Genomic DNA, 21769 nt, shown 5'->3' on the forward strand with positions numbered 1-21769 from the left:
AAAAAGTCTACAATATTTCTCATACTAGAATGCATGTTTTGTCTTGCTGAATAGAATATACTTCCTTTCGAAAAAACACCGCTCACCGATCAAAGTCCTCGTATTACACGATTTTTTTTCTCTCCCCCTCATCTCTCAACATCATCCGAACCCTAGCCCAAAGCCGATCTACCGCCCACCCAGGGGGGGGGGGTGGGAGCTTCGTCTCCCGCTCCCTTCCCTCCCTCGTTTAAGTTTTTTTGCTTTTCTGTTTTTGGGTTTTTCAGGTCCAATAAGGGAGGATTACCACTCCGGTCTGTCCAGCCGCCGCCTGTCAACACTCCCCCCTCCACGGTGTCGATTAGCTGCCAATCTTTGAGTCCTCCGAACGTGATGCCAAACGGAGTGGGGAGTTGGCCGGACGCGCGGGATGAAGCTTCAGCTTTCTGCGGCGTGTGGATGTCACGCGCCACCAAGGGGCCTCCTGCAGACGGGGTTCTCGGTTTGTTTGGATCCTCAGACTTCGGTTGGTCAGTTTCCGATCTACGGTTTTTCCTCCCAGTCGAGTTTCACCGGTTGTGTTTTTCTGTTTTCCCTTGTTTCGGCGTCCGGTTTCTGCAGTTGCACGGGCTTGGCCGTTGTTGTTTTTGGGTCGCCGGTGGATGTGCTCGGTTCTGTCCTTTTTGTGGATGTGCTCGGTTACTCTTTGTAGTAGATGTAGGTGATGTGCACGGTCTCTGCTGCCGTGTCCTTTGGTTGTTTGTTGTTACGTCCGTTTCTTGTGCAGTCCACGGTGAGGTGGTGAGCTTGCTGTGTGGCCGCAACCTGAGGCAAACTGCTAAGAGCGGCGGTCGATGCTACGGCCGGTGATCGTACGGCCGGCCTTCGTTGTGGAGGTTACTGTGGTCCGTACGCAAGCTGGGTGCTCGTGCTGTTGAGGCTCGTGATGACGATTGCCTGTGGAAGGTGTGCTGCCGGAGTTCATGTCGTGCTCGTGGTGGGGCTATTTTTGTTGGTTTTGTTGGTTGTCTGGTTTTTAGTTTTAATATAGGTGTTTGTTGGTTTTGTTGGTTGTCTGGTCTGTTGTTTTAGTATAGGATTATGCTATTGAACTGTTTTTGTTCATAGTAATTGTCTCCGCATTCCGCCTCCTTGGAGGTTGGAGGGGCCATCGAATCTCTGGTCATACAGAGTGTTTACTCTCTCTTTTGAGAGTTTTAGAAGTTTTTAAGACAATGTCCGTCACTTTGTGTACGGGAAAACTCTTGAGCAGTTTGCGTTAGTTGATTTATGATCCGGTTCTCCTGATTTATAAATCACAGTTGTAACTTCGTTTACTAATGAATGCAATGAAGCATATTTCCATAAAAATATATATATATATAAAAAGTCTACAATTTTTCTTTTTAATTCATCCAAACAACACAATCCATATCACAAATTAAATCCACAATAAAAATGTAACTAGTATATACCTTGTGCTCAAAATAAATTCCTCTTCAAAAATAAAAAATTCTCAACAATTCACAACAAATGATCCTTCAAAAAATACATAATATTAGTTAGTTAAATATATATAAAAAAAATTGACAAATATTATGTAAATTACAAACAAAATAAAGAAAAAAAATAAATTACCTTAATGCTTATAATTCCTTTGCAAACTCTCTCTCACATGTTTAATCTCTCTCACACTAACAAACATACACTCTCTCGTTCTCTCCCTCTCTCTAAAACTCTCTCTCTCTCTCCAAATTCACGCACGGTAGAAAGCAGAAATGACTCTGCTTTCCCTTGCGTGAAACTTTTATATTCTGCTTCTTATACAATTAACGTTCGGACGGTCATTAATGAACGTTCGAACGTTAATTTACCCACCGAACGTTCACTTTGTAACGTTCAAACTTATAATTATCCCGCCTACCATTTATACAATACGTTCGAACTTAACTTGGTAACGTTCAAACGTTATATTTAACGTTCGAACTTACTGTTAATTTTTGGTTTAAGCGGGAAAATTTCCTCCGAATTTATTATTACGTCCGAACGTTATTAAAGAAGGTTCGAACGTAAATTTGATTATTTTATTTTTACATAACTGAAGTTAGTATAATATATAAATAATTTAAATATTAAATTATAATATTAGTAAATATTATATTAACTAATAATATAAAATATATTATTATATTACAGCTATATAATATAATAACTATATTTTATATTATAGTTATAATAAGTATATATGTAATATACTATATAGTACTAATTGTATATTATACTAGTATTATAGTAGATATTATACTATATCTAATAACTATATTAAAGTAACAAAGTTATTAGATAATATAGTATAAGTATTATATAGTATATAAATCTATATATAATAACTATATAATATAGTATCTATAATATATAGTATATATTATAGATATAATATGCTACTAGTATATTATATAGTATATATACAACTTGTATAATAATATAGTAACGTTCCTACAAATATATACTATATTTGTGTATACAATTAGTGTATATATATATCCAACAATATATATATGGACTATAGTAGTATATTAAAGTCATATACTACTATAGTCTATATGTAACTATGATATATATATATAATACTAACCTATTATATATATAATTATATTAAGATGTATATATTATTTAGAAAATTAATATTTATATATTATATATATTTTATAGTTAATACTATAGTAACTATAGTATATATTATATATATTTTATAGTTAATACTATAGTATTATATAGGAAAATATATTATATATATAGTTAATAACTATATAACAACAGTATAATATACGTTAGTTACGCCCCCAAATCCCCACGCACGGATACGGGGAAATCGAGACGTCCGGATGATAACAACGAAAGTGCACAAGAAACACGCAGCAAAAAGCAAAGTCAATAACTAAGTACCAAAATTTTTCTTAATTTAATACAAAACTGTTCAAACATACATAAATAAATATTACAACACACAAACATAAAATCAAAGCCAAATAGAAAACATAAACTCCACTCAGAACTCTGGCGGAGCCGCATCCTTGGGCTCAGCCTCCTCCTCCACCTCGAACTCTGCACCAAAATCTACGGAACCAAAAATGGTGCCGCAGGTAAGTAAACTCCAAACACCACTACATAAAAACATATAAAACTCAAACAATATGCATTAAAGAAAAACCCATGCACATGTGCCATAAAATCATAATTTTTCCACGCACTCCAAAAAAACCCATTTGGCCCACAAAAACATATCCTTAAAACCAAGCCTCGCCATTATCCCAGATAATGGCCCAAACCACCATTTTCCCAGAAAATGGATCAGAAGTCTCGAAAACCAAACCTCGCCATTTTCCCAGAAAATGGCCCACATTCGAAAGCCATAAAAACAATCCGATTATGCATGCACCAGGATCTCTCCTAGGGATCATCCGCACACCCTGGCTCTGTGCCACACCGCAGGTAATGACTACGCATGTGACACCTAAACGAGCAATGCCCAGACTCGCGCCCCGCGCGTACCTGGCAAGGCCATCCTGTAGTCCCCGCCACTCTAGGGACCACGGAGTCGACACGACAGCGTTACCGTATCGTGCGATCCGGTTGTCGCCCTACGACAACCTAGGGGATGTCACTCAGTATTATCCACTCCCAAGTGACCAGAGGAGCTCCACCGAGATAATAACCCATCATGGCTTGGGCTCGTGAGACACGCATCCAAAAACCATTTACGCCAATAAAATGAGATTTTCTCGATTAAGACAAAATGCACATAAACACAATATGCAACTCATGCCTCATGGCTCAAATAATCAAGCAATCACAAACAACCAAAACCAAGCACTCTGTCCTCAATCCATCTGACCCTCGAACTCCTCGGACTCAGTCTAGAATCAGCCAACCAATAACAAATATTTATTGAATGAGCAAAATATATTTAAATCTAAAAGTAGAGTTTGGAAAATACTTACAGCGCTATATGGTATTTTTAGAAAGCTCGCGGCCTTGCAAACAGCAGAAGGAAAGCAACGTAACAGTGAAATTTCACTGTGGCCGTGGGTTGTAAAATACCCACTTTTGAACGGGAACAAACCAAGGCTCGGGATTGATAGGGAATCGTCTAAGTATGTTTATGAAGCTAAAGGAAGTGGAGTTTGGCCATGGGTGGCGGCGAAAACGGCGGAGGAAGGACCGAAATGCCCAAAACGGAAACTAGCTCGTGGGAGCTGTTCCGGTGACTGTTAGAGGCCGGAAATGGATGGGTTAGGACGGCAAGGAGTCAGTGATGAAGTGGTGAAGAGGTGGTGGCCAGAGGTGGAGCGACGGCGGCAGATCGGAGCAAAAACCGTGTAGCTTGCTGGGCTTTTTCTGGCTAAACGGCGGCTCCGTTGGTGGTGGAATTTTGTGGGGTGGTTCACCGAAAGGAGGGGAAGATTTTGGTGGGGGTGGTGTGCCGCACAGTGGCCGGCGGCGGCGGGTCTGGGCAGATGAAGCTTCCGGCATGAAGGAGAGGAGAGAGAGAGAGACGGACGAGGGGGGATCGCGCGGGAGGGGAGGGAAAAGGAAGAGAAAAAGAAAAAGAAAAATAAAGAAAAAGGAAAAAGAAAAGAAAAGAGAAAAAGAGAAAAAGAGAAAAAGGAAAAAGAAAAGATGGAGGGAAGAAATGAGGTCCAGTCCTCACTCCAGAAGCCAAAACAGATTCGCCGAAAACGACAGTAAAAACCATAAAACGACTAAATAAAATAAACACCACATGAAATAAATTAAAAATCAAATTAAAACACAATAATTTAAAATAAATAAATCAATATATTAATTAAATTAAAAACAACCCTTCAGTGAAAAAAACACGTAAAAGCGGCTCGTCACATCCTCCCCCCTTAAAACAAATTTCGTCCTCGAAATTTGCAAGATCAACCACTAACTTAAAACAAGCCACATAAAATCACATAAACCATCTGTGACCAAGATTAAGAAGCGTACCGTCTTTACTCAAACAAGTATGGGTATTGTTCCCCCATGTCCGCTACTCGCTCCCAAGAGAAGTTTTGAGCTAACGGATCTCCCAATGCCACCTTAACCAAAGGTATCGTCTTGGACCTCAACTGTTGCTCATTCCAATCCATGATCTGCGACTGAACAACCTCATAAGTGAGATCCGGTTGCAACTGAATACTCTCTGGGTAGACAAAGCGTGGCTCTTGTTGTCCAATGCTCTTCTTCAAGGACGATACGTGGAAGACATCATGAATATCCCCAAAATATTCTAGCAAAGCGCCTCTATAGGCGACGGACCCTACCTTCTCCAGAATCTGAAAAGGGCCGACATACCTCGAATCCAGTTTCCTCTTCTTACCAAAACGCTTAACACCTCTCATGGGAGAGATTTTGAGATAAACCCAATCACCTTCTTCAAAAGATAACTCTCTCCTCCTGGTATCAGCGTAGCTTTTCTGACGACTCTAAGCTGCCGCCATTTTATCCCTGATGATCCGAACTTGGCTTTGCATCTCTTGAATTATTTCGGGTCCAATTATCCTAGTCTTCCCGACTTCATCCCAACACAAGGGCGATCTGCACTTCCTCCCTTTAAAGAGCTTCATAGGGAGCCATCTGAATGGTTGCATGAAAGCTATTATTATATGCAAACTCTATGAGCGGCAAATGGTTTTCCTAACTCCCTTGAAATTCCATGACACATGCTCGCAACATGTCTTCAAGGGTCTGAATGGTGCCCTCTGATTGGCCGTCTGTCTACGGGTGATATGCAGTACTGAACTTCAACTTAGTACCCAAAGCTGCCTGCAAACTCTTCCAGAACTGCGACGTGAACCTTGGGTCTCGATCAGACACTATACTCTTTGGTATGCCGTGCGGCCGCACTATTTCTTTCACGTACAAGCGTGTCAACTTACTCAAGGAATTGGTGTTATTAACAGGCAAGAAATGAGCACTCTTCGTTAACCGGTCAACAATCACCCAAACAGAATTTTTCCCACTAGGCGTTCTCAGCAAACCCACTACAAAGTCCATCGTGATGTCATCCCATTTCCACTCAAGAATAAGCAGAGGTTGGAGTATACCTGCGGGTCTTTGATGCTCGGCCTTGACTTGACGGCATGTGTGGCATTTCTCAACATACAAGGCAATATCCCTCTTCATTCCATCCCACCAATAATTTTTCTTCAAGTTCCGGTACATCTTTGTACTGCCGGGATGAACTGAATAAGGGGCCGCATGAGCTTTTGCCATGATCCGCTCCTTGAATTCTGAATCTTTGGGGACCACTCTGCGATCTCGGAACCGAAGTATTCCATCTTTATCCATACTATAGTACAACGGCCCTCGAGATTTTCTGACTCTTTTTCTGATATTCAGCCGCTTCGGATCCTTCCTTTGAAGAGTCTTCAATTTTTCAAAATCAGTTACCCGAATATCAAGGACTGAAGATAAAATCTCTTCTTGCTGTGAACTTTCAATAAGGAGCCTTCTCATCCCACAAAGTAAAGAATCCAATTCTGACGGCTCGGCTTCATCTTCCAAGTGCGATTTTCTGCTCAAAGCATTAGCTACTATATTAGCCTTCCCCGGATGATACCCATGGTAGTCACTGATTAGCTCTAGCCATCGCCTCTGCCTCATGTTCAGATTTTTCTGGGAAAACAAGTGCTTCAAGCTCTTGTGATCAGTGTATACTTCACATTCTTCCCCATACAAAAGTGCCGCCAGATCTTGAGAGCAAAAACAATCGCAGCCAATTCCAAATCATGCGTCGGATAATTCTTCTCATGGTCCTTTAGCTGACGAGATGCATAGGCAACAACCCGTCATTCCTGCATAAGGACACAACCCAAACCGAATTTAGACGCATCGCTGAAGACTACGAATGGCTTATGCGGTTCTGGAAGCCCTAACACTGGTGTCGTCGTCAACCTGCGCTTCAATTCTTGGAAGCTTCTCTTACACTTATCTGACCAAACAAATTCTGCATTCTTCTGAGTCAAAGCTGTGAGAGGTCCAGATAGGCGAGCAAAACCCTCCACAAATCTTCGGTAATATCCAGCAAGTCCCAAGAAACTCCGGATCTCGCGTACTGTAGTCGGACGAGGCCATGACAAAATGGCTTCCACCTTACTAGGATCAACAGCCACTCCGTCTCGGGAAATCACATGCCCAAGAAATTTGACTTCCTCTAACCAGAATTCACACTTGCTGAGCTTGGCATACAACTGGTGTTCTCTCAATTTCCCAAGTACCAGACGAAGGTGATACACATGCTCTTCAACATCTCGGAAATAAATCAGAATATCATCAATGAATACCACCACAAAGGAATCCAAATAAGGTCGAAATACTCGATTCATTAAATCCATAAAAGCAGCAGGGGCATTAGCTAACCCAAACGGCATCACCTTAAATTCATAATGCCCATATCTCGACCTGAAAGCAGTTTTGGGCACATCCTTGTCTCTGATCCTCAGCTGGTAGTATCTTGACCTCAAATCAATCTTCGAGAACACAGCTGCTCCTTGAAGCTGATCAAATAAATCCTCTATCCGCGGCAGAGGATATTTATTTTTGATGGTCACCTTATATAATTCCCGATAATCAATGCACATACGGAGGGTTCCATCTTTCTTTTTAACAAAAAAAACCGGTGCACCCCACGGCGAAGTACTAGGCTGAATAAACCCCTTATCTACCAGCTCTTGCAACTGAGTCTTCAACTCTTTTAATTCAGCCGGTGCCATGCAATAAAGAGCTTTATGTACAGGAGCCGCTCCAGGTTCTAAGTCTATAACAAACTCCATTTCTCGAACAGGGGGTAGTCCAGGCAAGTCATCCACAAACACATCGGGGAATTCTTCCACAACTGGAATGTCTACCAAAGACTTCTTCTCAGATGGCGTGGACACCATCTGGACTAAGAATGCATCCGCTTCCCATGCAATCTCTCTTCTTGCTTGAATTGCCGATATAATTACCGGCTTTTCTTTTAACTTACTCCCCGCAAATTCCAGACAATCACCATCTGGAAGCTGAAAGGTAATTACCCGACTTCTGCAATTAATACTCGTAGAATATCGGTATAGCCAATCCATCCCGAGAATGATATCAAAACCCAACAGCTTAAACACCACCAAATCAGCATCCAAGAACCTTCCATCAAAATTTAACGGGCATCCCAACGCAACCTTGGAACACCACACCATTTCACCATCGGGTAGAGCCACTACCAATGACTTTGGCAAAGGTTCCGTGACCAAATTACACATCCGAGCAAACGTGGAAGATACAAATGACTGCGACGCACCAGAATCAAACAAAGTGCAAGCATAAAACTCATATAAACGGACTCTTCCTGAACCAAACACATTAACCCATGAAATCCAAAAAAAACAGAGAAACCAAATACACCAAAAATTAAATCCAACATAAAATTAAATTAAATTAATCCATACCTGTAATTACTCCAGCATCATGGGTCACTGGTGCCTCATTATCCACATCTCCGGGTGTGACAGCATAAACCCGGGCTTGCACTGCTTGCTTTGGATTTGTTCTTCCACCGTGTCTACCTCCACGGCTTCCTTGAACTGGTCTTGGACACTCACGGGCAAAGTGACCCTGCTGGCCACAATTATAACATCGAGCCCCACCAGAAGGGCACTCACCCACATGGGCTCTATTACAAACTCCGCAAACAGGCACACGTCCTCCCATGCGAACACCTGAGGATGCTTGCGGTCGAGTTCCGGTCCGCTGAACAAATTTCTGAGGTGAACCTGAGCTACTTCCTTCACCAGAAAAACTCTGCCTCTTATGCCCTGGTGGGGAGCCCATACTCAGATTATTCTCTCGCTCCACAAGGGTGGCCACATCCACTAAGTCCTGAAAAGTGAATATTCGGTGACTGACCACCATACGGCATATGTCAGGGCGTAGTTCCTCCTGGAAACGCTGAACTCGCATCTCCTCTGTGGCGATGAGGTGGGGAGCAAACCGCCCAAGTTCTATAAATCTTCGAGCATACTGTTCCACTATCGTGCCCCCTTGGACCAAATTCGAGAACTCTCTTGCCTTTTGCTTCCTTACAGATGCGGGAAAGAAGAGATCATTAAACTCTTTCTTGAAGAGCTGCCAGGTCACAGCGGCGAAAGATCCCAATTCTGATTCCAGTATCACCCTCTTGGTATCCCACCAATCAGAAGCGGTGCCTTGCAACAGATAGCTGGCGTAGAGTAGTTGTTGCACCTCGGTGCAACCACACACCTCAAAAGTTCTTTCCAAGTCCTTGATCCACTTTCCAGCTTGAAGTGGATCCTCTTCTCGAGTGAAGTTTGGAGTCCTATGCGCCAGAAAGTGCTCATAGGTGCATCCGGCTTGCACCATGCTACTAGATCCTCCTGGATATAGCCAAGGCCCTCCCTGATGTGGCCAAGGACCTCCTGGTTGTGGCCAAAGCCCTCCTTGTTGCAGACAAGGCCCTCCTTGTGGCGGCCAGGGACCCCCTTGTTGTGGCCAAGGTCCTCCTTGTTGTGGCCAAGGCCCTGACTGCTGTGGCCTAAAATTCTGCTGCATAAACTCCGTCATCTGCCATATTGCTTAGGCTATGGAGTCATCTCTTGATGTATTGTCCCGTGGCTCCTGAGTGGATTTCCTTGGTCTCACCATTTTTCCTGCCACCACAACCTTTGACCCCCTTTAAGAAAACAAAAACAAATAAAACCAACAACAAACAAAAACAAAAACCAAAGACCAACACCACATAACAAGAAACAAAAAGAAATCAGCTTGCAAAAACATAACTAAATAAATAAAAACAAGCAACCAAGCTCAAACAAATAAAACAAGTCAAAAAAAATCAAATAACAACTTTACGTAACATAATTTTTAAAATACAACCTTAAAAATATTCTGGTACTACCTACGGGACATGTGGTTTTACCCAGAGCCAAACCGCTCTGATACCACTTGTGACGCCCCCAAATCCCCACGCACGAACACGGGGAAATCGAGACGTCCGGATGATGACATCACGGGTCACCACCCTATCGACGTGTGCCAAGTGTGTGGATAAGCAACGAAAGTGCACAAGAAACACGCAGCAAAAAGCAAAGTCAATAAATAAGTACCAGAATTTTTCTTAATTTAATACAAAGCTGTTCAAACATACATAAAGAAATATTACAAAACACAAACATAAAATCAAAGCCAAATAGAAAACATAAACTCCACTCAGAACTCTGGCGGAGTCGTATCCTCGGGCTCAGCCTTCTCCTCCTCCTCGAACTCTGTACCAAAATCTACGAAACCAAAAATGGTGCCGCAGGTAAGTAAACTCCAAACACCACTAGATAAAAACATATAAAACTCAAACAATATGCATTAAAGAAAAACCCATGCACATGCACCATAAAATCATAATTTTTCCACGCACGCCAAAAAACCCCGTTTGGTCCACAAAAACATATCCTTAAAACCAAGCCTCGCCATTATCCCAGATAATGGCCCAAACCACCATTTTCCCAGAAAATGGATCAGAAGCCTCGAAAACCAAATTTCGCCATTTTCCTAGAAAATGACCCACATCCAAAAACCATAAAAACAATCCGGTTATGCATGCACCATGATCTCCCTTAGGGATCATCCGCACACCTTAGCTCTGTGTCACACCGTACGTAACGACTATGCATGTGACACCTAAACGAGCGATGCCCAGACTCGCGCCCCGCGCGTACCTGGCCAGGCCATCCTCCAGTCCCCGCCACTCTAGGGACCACGGAGTCGACACGACAGCGTTACCGTATCGTGCGATCCGGTCGTCGTCCTGCGACAACCCAGGAGATGTCACTCAGTATTATCCACTCTCGAGTGACCAGAGGAGCTCTACCGAGATAATAACCCATCTCGGCTTGGGCTCGTGAGACACGCACCCAAAAACCATTTACGCCAATAAAACTGAATTTTCTCGATTAAAACAAAATGCACATAAACACAATATGCAACTCACGCCTCATGGCTCAAATAATCAAGAAATCACAAACAACCAAAACCATGCCCTCAGTCCTCAATCCATCCGACCCCCGAACTCCTCGGACTCAGTCCGGAATCAGCCAACCAACAACAAATATTTATTGAATGAGCAAAATTTATTTAAATCTAAAAGTAGAGTTTGGAAAATACTTACAGCGCTATATGGTATTTTTAGAAAGCTCGCGGCGTTGCAAACGGCGGAAGGAAAGCAACGTAACAGTGAAATTTCACTGTGGTCGTGGGTTGTAAAATACCCACTTTGAACGGGGACAAACCAAGGCTCGGGATTGATAGGGAATGGTCTAAGGATGTTTATGAAGTTAAAGGAAGTGGAGTTTGGCCGTGGGTGGCGGCGAAAACGGCGGAGGAAGGGCCGAAATGCCCAAAACGGAAACTAGCTCGTGGGAGCTGTTCCGATGACTGTTAGAGGCCGGAAATGGGTGGGTTAGGACGGCAAGGAGTCGGTGATAAACTGGTGAAGAGGTGGTGGCCGGAGGTGGAGCGACGGCGGCAGATCGGAGCAAAAACCGTGTAGCTTGATAGGCTTTTTCCGGCTAAACGGCGGCTCCGTTGGTGGTGAAATTTTGTGGGGTAGTTCACCGGAGGGAGGGGAAGATTTTGGTGGGGGTGGTGTGCCGCACGGTGGCTGGTGGCGGTGGGTCTGGGCAGATGAAGCTTCCAGCGTGAAGGAGAGAGAGAGAGAGAGAGAGAGAGAGAGAGAGAGAGAGAGAGAGAGAGAGAGAGAGAGAGAGAGAGAGAGACGGACGGGGGGGGATCGCGCGGGAGGGGAGGGAAAAGGAAAAGAAAAAGAAAAAGAAAAAAAAGAAAAGAGAAAAAGAGAAAAAGGAAAAAGGGAAAAGAAAAGATGGAGGGAAGAAATGAGGTCCAGTTCTCACTCCAGAAGCCAAAACAGATCTGCCGAAAACGACATTAAAAATCGTAAAACGACTAAATAAAATAAACACCGCATTAAATAAATTAAAAACCAAATTAAAATGAAATAATTTAAAATAAATAAATTAATATATTAATTAAATTAAAAACAACCCTTCAGTGAAAAAAACACGTAAAAGCGGGTCGTCACACGTTAGTTATTATACTATTGTTAATATTAGACTATATTATATACTATATTATATAATAACTAATAAATATAATATACTTATTATATAGATACAATAGTATATTAACCATAGTGTAATATATAGTATAGTATACTATACATATAACACATATATAACACTATAGTATATACAATAGTTATTATATAGATACTATATAATTTTAACTATAGTATAATATATATAAATAACTGATATTAGTTATACTACAAATATATATTATTCACTATAATAATATAGTTTAACATAAATAAGATAAAAATAATAATTATATTTAATTATATATACTACTTTATATTAATATATATATATATATATATAATAGGTAACTATAGTATTGGATATATAAATAACTCTATATACTACTATATAATATATACTATATATATTAACATATTAAATAGTATATAATATATATATTAATATTATTACAATAATATATACAATAATATTATCTAATTATTATATAAGTATACACTAGATATTACATAATATATAGTATATAATACGTATATAACACTATATAGTATAACACTATATACTATATAATATATGTATATTATACGTATATAATATTATTATATATTATATAATATATCATATTATATAGTAATATATAGATAATATAATATATATTATATTAATATATTATGTAATATATATAATATAATATATAGTGTAAAAACGTTCGAATGTTATAATTAAAACGTTCGGACGTGTTAATTAACTTCCAAACTTATACGTTATATGTTCGCATGTTAACATAACGTCTGAACGTACAAGTTATACGTTCGCACGTATGATTCTAAGTCCGAACGTATAATGCATAACGTTCGCATGTAGAGGAAACGTTCGAACGTTAATTAATGAATGTTCGAACGTTAACTGTATATAAAGCCAGGCCCGACAGTTTCCAGGCCATGACATTCATCCAAAACTCAAAAATTCTCTTCCTCTCCGCCACGCACGCCGCCGCAACCGTCGCCATCCACCACCGCAACCGTCACTAAAAGGTAATGTGCCTCTCCCTCTTCTATTTAGTACCATTTTAATCGATGGGTTTCAAAAATTCAAAACCCACCGTAGGCCGGTTATAACACTTGCATTTCCGGCCACCATTCGCACTAAATTGATAAAATAGGACCGTAGAAACATTCCCCACTGTTAGTAGACTATTATTTTGGTTGTTTGTGGCTTCGAAACATGCGTTTCGAAGCTTTCGGTAATGGCTGAGTCGACTTAGCGATTCCGTGTCGTAACGTTCGGACGTCACGACACAACGTCCGAACGTGTGACCTTTAGTCGTGCGAATGTTCTTATCCAATGCTTTAACAGAACGTTGGATAAAACGTTCAAATGTAAACCGTTGGTCTTCTTCGGCTAGTAAGAACGTCCGAACATATGACGGTTCAAATTCATTATGTCCGAACGTTTATATCATACGTTCGGACGTAATGAACTCATTTGTACGTTTTTATCGAACGTTTGAATGACACGTTCGATAAGAACATCTGAACGTATCATCTTTGTAAATTTGCACGTGACTACGTGCAAACGTACGTTCCATGACGTTCGAACGTTTCCTATTAAAATATTTTTTTATTGTTTATTTTTATTATTATTATTTTAGATATTGAAAAAGTGAAATTATTTAAAAATTTTACTGGCAAAATTATGTAAATTTATAAGGATGATATTTTAATTTTCTGTATAATCCATATATGTCATAATACGTATGTATCTGTGATTCTAATCATTTGTTTTTAAATATTATAACTTATATTTTTTTTTTAAATTTTCAGGATATGGCCTCAGTATATGACGACAAGGAAGCGAGGGAGGGATGGAGGCAATTCAGACATTGCTCGACTGGGGGCACGAACTGTTATGGGGGAACGAGAAATCCTCATTAATTAGTTTGATGAGCTCAGTTGGGAGCAGAAGACGCTGAGAGATGTCTTTGTCACCAGAAGCTGGGGCCCCATATGCACATTGAGGGGAAAGATTTACCCCTCAATGGTTCGAGAGTTTTACATTGGGATGACCACCATGCCTAATGATGCATCATCCCATACTCTCAGTGTACGCGGTGTACAGTTTCAATTCTCGGCGGATGTTCTCGCCGACTTACTCCAAATTCCGCATATACTACCTGAGTCGACAGCTGCTCAGGCTGGTGACATAGCAGCTGCATTTTCCCCAGGCATATTCGAGGCAGATCTAGCCGCTGCTGCTTCATCTTCGAGCCCTATTGAGTTTATGCCCAATCATGAAGAAGATCGACCCGAGGGCGATCCTATTGCTACTGAGGTTGGTGATGATGAGCGGGACCAGGATTTCTACATCCTCACTGGCACGGACCGCACGAAGCTCGATAGGCTGAACTCCTTCAGCCAGAATCAGCTGCTGCCTTTCTTTCGCATGTTGCACATTTTTGTTGCAACAAATGTAGACCCGGTGGCACATAAGAGCACATTCAGTCGGGCTCGTGCACAGTTCCTGATTTGCTTGGCACGTGGTGAGCCCATTGAATTGCCCCTTGTTATATTTGAGCGGATCCGTTACGAGGCCAGCATCGTTACCACGGATAATCTCCCGTACGAAGTCATCATCAGGCGCCTATTACTAGCCCGGGGAGTGCCACTCCAGGCGGAGGAGATGGTGATAAACCAGATGAGCCCCATCGACATAACCACACACCGCCAGAGCATTGGACAGGGGAGAGGCTCAGCTCGGCGTCAGTCTGGTCCTACGCCAGATCTTGTTCCCTCGACTAAGTCTGGGGCCGATGTTGCTCGCCCATCGGCAAGTACTAGTCAGCAGCCAGGAGTTTCATCTGCTGGGGATGTGCGACCTGCTTGGGTTGATGCAATGATGACAGATATGAAGGCGCATATAGACCGACAGATCGATAGACAGATTGCGCATATAGATCAGGCTGTCGCACATCTTGCACATCATGTAGATGTGTTAAACAATAAGGTTGAAACATTGACTGAGGAGTTTCGATCTTTTGTAAACCAGCAGTTCTGAAAGTGATTTGTAAAAATTTATCATATTTTATTTTTTATTTTCGACATATGTAAGGGACACAAATATTTAATGTATGTATTGTGTAGCTTAATTTCTACTCTTAATTTTATTTTAATATACCGTTACTCAACCTTACTATTAAAAAAATATATATTATGATTAATTTATGTAAATTAACATATAACGTTCGAACCTTATCACTTTAACGTTCAAACATTGGCGCTAATATATTAACGTTCGCACGTAATTTATAAAAACGTTCGAACGTTCGCGCTAATATTTTTACGTTCGCATGTCAATATACATAACATTCGAACGTTATTGTGACGTGCGAACGTATTATGTGAAACGTCCGAACGTTTTAATATTATTGTCCAACATTTAGTGACAGTTCTCACAAACCGTTACAATAAATATGTTTTAGTTACATTTTGGAAACTGTCACTATTTATAATCTGTTACTAAAAGCCATATTTGTTGTAGTACGGAAGAGTTCCATTAAATTTGAAATACGTTGAGAAGCCCTCAAACCTAACATGCATGATGGTTCGGTGGTTCTCTGAATTATCCCATGATATTGGACACTTGTACGTGATAATTAATAAACAAAAAACTCGTACAAACACATGAACTAAACTATTTTATATATAATCTTTTAAATAATTTTTTGCAAAATATTATTAGTTTTTGAAACTATTTGAATGTTATTTGACTTTGATGGGTTTTAATTTGGGAAAAAAAAATATTTTATTAAAAAATTCTGCATAAGTTGTCAAATAAGAAAAATGATATATATAAGAACAACTATATTACAATTTGTTTACAACTAAGGATGAAAAAAAATAATAATAATAATAAAAATTATACTTAGTTTACAACTAAGGAATCCAGCCGGATGATTTGCAAGGTGTCAATCTTGGTTCCTAGCCAGAAAAATCTGAAAGTTAAGGATTTACTGGACATGGATACAGGTTGGTAGAATGTTGATTTAGTAAGAGCTCTCTTCAATCCAAGGGTTGTGTCTCAGGTTTTGAAGATTAATGTGTCTCCCACTCATGAAAATTTCTGGTATTGGGTTGCTGAAAAGTGTGAGCACTATTCCATTCGAAGTGGCTATAAGATGATTCAGATTGCAAATTTTCAAAGAGAAGGTGAAGGGTCCCGAGTTCAACAATATGCTCCCTCTTGGAAATGTCTATGGCAGTTAAAAAATCGGGTAAAGATGAAGGTGTTTGTATGGAGAGCCTGTCTGGAAATTTTACCTACTTACCAAAATTTAATAAGAAAGAAAATTTTGAAGGAGGATGTGTGTGTGTTCTGTCACCAATGTAGAGAGGAATGCTGCACATGCATTATTTTATTGTTCAGCTGTCTATTCTTTATGTATACAAGTTTTGCCATTGTTGGGGGAGATTGGACCTAGGAGATCTTTTTGGGAGTTAGCTTTAGCAGTAAAGGAAATGAGTAATGATGAAGAGTTCATGAATTTTATTGCAATTACTTGGGGGTTGTGGTATAGAAGAAATAAATTTACTTATAACAATGTTGTTCTTCCGTTTTCTTCTATCATTTCTACAGCTTTGTCTATACAATCTGAGTTCAAGAAAGTGCAAATTTTTTATAGTTTCAGCCGAGAAGCTCCAAGAGTGCTAAGCTGGACATCTCCGCCTGAGGGTGTTTTGAAACTGAATGTAGATGGTGCTACTTTCAATAATATTGATAAGGCAGGAATTGAAGTGGTTTTAAGAGACCATGAGGGAAACTTTCGTGCTACATGCAGTAAGCTGGAAAATGCAGTTTCTACATCAGAATTTATAGAAGCTATAGCTGTGTTACGAGATTTACAGTTCGGTTCTTAGTGGGGAATCTCCAAGTTAAGGGTGGAAACCAACTGCCTTCTATTAGTGAAAGCTTTAAATTCTCCTTCAGGTTTCTTAACTGACTTTGCCTATGTTCTTGATGAAATTACAAGATTGATTCATAATTTTCAGGAGGTGTCTTTCTTGCATGTAAATAGGCAGGGTAACAAGGTTGCTCATTGTTTAGCAAAATATGCTTGGCATGTTGAGGATATAGTCATGTGGTGGGATGTTTGTCTTTCTTTTGTTTCTTTAGCAGTTTGGCTTGATAGATAATTTCTTGTTAGGACTTGATTTATTAATGAGATTTGAGATTTGATAGACAATTTCTTTTAGAGAAGTTGTTCAATTGTTCAACTCTCTCTCTCTCTCTTCCTTTCCCTCCTTTCCTTTATCCTCTCTTCAGTATATTTCATTCCTAAGTTCACACCATAGACACCATAGTAGAGGCGACATCCTGGCACAAATCTACCACGTCAATTGGGTAGATCTGGTTTTGACTAGCGCTTACAGACCATGCGTTGCCTCCAATAGGTGTTCTCCCCACTCACCGCCATGCTCAGCCGTAGATCTGCTGCCTTTTGCATCTTGTTAATTGTCCAAGAGCTTCATGCTCTTCCTTTGACAATGAGGGTTTAGTGCTCAACGATATCTGCTTCATCCGGAATTTTACAGAATGCTCTTCAAGGCAACTCAACTTTGGGTTGCACTGAAAATAGCCAAGTGGAGATCACATTTTCTTTGGCTTTATGCCAAAAAATATGGGACCAGCTTGTGTAGCTATTTCCCGTCTGTCTTTCATTTCTGACTACGTAATAACATGGTGGAGTGTTAAGTGGTGTTTGCCACCATCATCATCATCTGTACCATCGATTAATTTAATGCTTATCTTGCTCATTGAAAAGAAACTTTAAAAGATTTCTGACATTTATATTCAACGGAATGGACATTTTTCAGCCCTCTAGCTCGATGGTGGGACCATTGAAGGGGTGAGACGTTGCTATATGGGTGAAATATATATATATATATATCGGAAAAATGACGCATCAATCGAGGATGTTTTCCGATAAAGTTATTGATTTTTTTTATTTGATAGTTAATATTTTTAAATACATTTAAGAATTTTTTTATGTTTTTTAAATGTTAAAAGCGACTTAAAAATGTTTGGAAAAAAAACATAAAATAAAAAAATACATTTTTGTTATAAATTGAATGAGAAAAGAGAGAGTTTCGAAGATAGAGAGAGAATGATAGAGAGTCATTCTTTTTAATTCATATTCTGAACTTAGAAACACCCATATATATAGGGGTATAAAAGTCTTAATTGACGACTACGACTTGGTCAATTACGACGACTAAATGTGATCATACAATACAACATGGTTTACAACACTTCCTCTTTGGATGACCATATTTAAAGAATATGCCTCGTTAAAACCTTGCCAAGTAAAAACCCTGTAGGAAAAAACCAATGGCGAAGGAAAAAGAGTACAGTATTCATGTGTATCGCCGAGTGCTTTAGGATTGCCTCATTAAAACCTTGCAAAGGAAAACCCAGTGGAATAAAACCTTAGCGAAGGAAAAAGAGTACAATCAGCACAAGTCTTCAAGACATTACTTCCCCTGAAAAGTGCATGATAACAGGTCTTCAAACCTCCGCATTCCAATGTTCTGCATAATCTTCTTAAACGTTGCAGTTGGTAGTGCTTTAGTGAATAAATCTTCCAGATTTTTACTTGACCGTACCTTCTTGATATCAATTTCAACTTTCTTCTCATGAATTGCAATGATCTTCTTGTGTGTATCTGAAAGATAACTCGCATCTGTACATCCAACTAACTGTGGACTTGATCCATGTTGATAAAATAATCACAACTGGATCTTTATGCTCATCACTACTCTTCTGGAGTTGTACTCTTCTGGAGTTCTTGTAAATAACACAGTTAGTGGAGAATTCATCAACATTAAACCGCTAACCTCATTTTTTAATAAAAACGGTGGCCAGCCTTTTAAGATCAGACAAGCATCGCAGATTTTCAACTCTTCTATAGGTATCAGGCGTGCTGTCAGACGCCGCAGAGCTATGAAGCTATATTCCATCTCTTTTCTCTTGCTTCACGAGAGATGCTGTATCATAATTTTCTCTATAAAAGAGATATTCAGCTCATCTTCATTCGCATCTCATCTTCTTCACTTTTCTGTAATCATACTTCATTTTTACTTTGCAATTTCTTTCTGCATTCTTATCCTGCAATCTCTCTCTGCAATGGCTCAGCAATCTTCTCAAGGTCAATATATAAGGTATTCTGCACCTCGTTCATCAGCTGTTCCTACTTCTACCACAGGTGCTATCATGCAATATAATGATCTGACTCGTAGGTCAAATAATGAAGCTATCTATGAGCTTGTGAGTCTCGGTACCCGATACTCATCATCCATTGTCGCATTTTCTCAGCGACTGCAATCCAGAACTTGTGGAGTTGACAATCTCCACGAGAATATTGCTATACTTCAGCGACTTCTTCTGGAGTCCAACATGAAGATAGAATCAATAAAGAAAGAGAATATGAATTTAAAATCCTTACTTAAATCTTCTTTTCGATTGCCCACCCCTTTAGATAGGGATGCCATGCAGATTCTTGAAGAACAAGCGTTTGAAGAATGAGGCAAAGTGTCTCAAATTTTTGTAATTCTTGCTTCAAGATAATAAAATAATATTTCACAAATATTCATATTATTTCTATCTTCTGGTAGATGTTCTGTGTGCTTCATTTTATTTCTTCTTTAATAATGCACACTTCTTATCAAACCTATAATATGAATCTGAAATACTAATTGTATTTAAAAGATGGTATTTCATGACTAATAACATCATCCATCTTCCCCTTGAAACCGCAAGGGTTTCAGATTTATATTTCAAATATGTGTAGTTTCATGAGCTCTTCTGGAGCCTCAATGATATTTAAATCATATATATAAACTGCAATAATAGCTTGTTTCCATTTGCGTTTGGATTGCTTTAGATCATATAAGGATCTTTGAAACTTGATAGAATACATATTTCCAGATGTATTCATATTAGAAGTTTCAGACATTTTCTATCCTTCAGGAATTTTCATATATATGTCATGATTCAATGATCCATATAAATATGCAGTTAATCATGCATATCCAAACTCTCGGTAACTTTCAAGCTAAAAATCTCAATATAATTTCAACCACTTTAAAATCATATCAATATTGTTTCTTCGAGAAACTAACTCGTGATTTCTATATCACATTTCATATTAAAAGTTTCAGGCTTTTTATATCATGTATATAAATATCCACTGATATTTAACAAAAATCACCTCTTTAGGTGTTTGGACTTCAAGTCCATATTTATCACATTTTACTCAGTGATATCAATTCTGCAGGAATTGAGAAACTAACTCGTGATTTATATATCACATTTTTATTTCATTTCTATAAATACCCACTGAAATTCAACAAGCATCACCTCTTTAGGTGTTTGGACTATAAGTCCCGATGCATCATATTTTACTAGTGAATCAATTCTGCAAGAATTGTTTCTTTCAAATTTGGCCAATATTTTACGTCGGTATTCTTCGACGGTTCTTGATTCACTTTCATCATTACTTCTGGTAATGTCAATTGCCATCTCATATGGAAATACATTGTCAACAACAATTTTATTTCTATCAATAATTTCTCCATTATTCATGAAATGTAACGAGATCTCGTTATTTTCAGGTACCTGTCCCTCTTCAAGGGAAGACATTTTCATGAAAAACCTCTTTAGGAGGCACTCTTCAAGAGATTTATACTCTTTAAGAGTTTATATAGGAGAATTTTATACAAAAAAATTTGGATGAACTTTATTGCTTGTTCTGTGAGTATGGCCTCTTCAGGAGCACCAAATTATTTGTGTTTTTCTTTTTTGAGATGCTCTATCTTTTGTATCAATACGTCTCACATGCCTTTAAACATGTCTTTAGACTGCTGAATTTCTTAATTGTCCTACAGGGACTTCAATCATCGCTGGGATTTTAGCAGCTAGAATATGAGACATTTTTATCTTATTGTATCCAAAATTTAATTATTATCTGAACTTCTGGTTCACATATGATAATTAAGATAGCGTCGAATTATTTCATCTTATTTGCTTCTGGCAAATTTTTCTTTCCACTTCTGATGGTAAAACTTTATAGTAAAAGAATCTTCTGGTTCTTTTATGGACGTCCATATGAAAATCATTCGACTTATCGTAATTGATTTTGGATGATCAAGATAACCATGAAAAGATACAAATATTTTGAATCATATCACCTTTTGATGCATCATAATATTTGATTCAATAATTTGTATAATATCATCTCAAAGAGAAAGCTTACAGCTTTTCCAATACGAGCTTCTGGTCCGAAAAGATATTCATTATTACGTCTAATCCCTTAGTTTCTTTGAATGAAATGCATCATTCTTTTTACTTCAGGGAATAGAATGATATAAATTCATTATCAGTCACTTCAGGGAATGATGTAGATATAGTAAGACGTGACTAATGATTCTCATCAAAAGCTCATTATTTTGATCAGTCATTAAAAGACCATATATAAATTTAAAATATATTGTGAACGTTTGCATTTCATATTGCTACTTCAGGAGCATACTCGATATTGCTACTTCAGGAGCACATTCGAGACGTTCATT

The sequence above is a fragment of the Carya illinoinensis genome, chromosome 14 (genome assembly GCF_018687715.1).
Source record: "Carya illinoinensis cultivar Pawnee chromosome 14, C.illinoinensisPawnee_v1, whole genome shotgun sequence".
Taxonomy (NCBI): Eukaryota; Viridiplantae; Streptophyta; class Magnoliopsida; order Fagales; family Juglandaceae; genus Carya; species Carya illinoinensis.